This window comes from Trachymyrmex cornetzi, unplaced genomic scaffold, assembly GCF_001594075.2.
Source record: "Trachymyrmex cornetzi isolate Tcor2-1 unplaced genomic scaffold, Tcor1.1 scaffold260, whole genome shotgun sequence".
NCBI lineage: Eukaryota > Metazoa > Arthropoda > Insecta > Hymenoptera > Formicidae > Trachymyrmex > Trachymyrmex cornetzi.
The window spans coordinates 27,840-28,504 of NW_017297271.1; positions in this window are offsets into that span (position 1 = coordinate 27,840).

Sequence of the window (665 nt, forward strand, 5' to 3'; positions counted from 1 at the left end):
ACTCGAAAGGAAGCGCGTTTATCGCTCGATTCAACAGACTGCTGCTCGACGCTGACATTCGCTACAGTCCTTTATCTTTGGTGTCGGACCGTCGATGTGCATCCGCTGCCACGGCTGATTGTAGTGCTCGTCGCAGCGACGATACGTTCGAACCTCCGAATCCGCCTTCACGTGTCCCGGAAGCTTGTCCCACACACGGTCGATATAGTCACCGTACACTCGTAACAGTACGACCTTCGGTATATACCGCAACTGCTCTGCGCTCAAATCCAGAATGTCGGAAGGATGATACAGCGCAAGATACATTTTATTACTGCGCGACTCGCGGATTCGCGCGCCTTTAAATAGGTGGTCGAGAGCGCACAGCCCGTAGTGCGAGCATGAAATTCGTATTGCAACCGCTGGTGATACGCGTCACGAACTGCGACGCGAAATCGCGAATAATGGGAAGCGGCGTGGAGAAGCGCAAGCACGGCGAAATGCTGCCGAATACTATACGCGCGATCATTTGCGGCCCGTCGAATTGCGGTAAAACCAACGTTCTCATAAGCTTACTTGAGAGTTGGAACGGCGTACGTTTCGAGAACGTGTACGTCTACTCGAAATCGTTGCAACAGCCAAAGTATCAATATCTCGAAAATTTGTTTACATCTATCGACGAAATC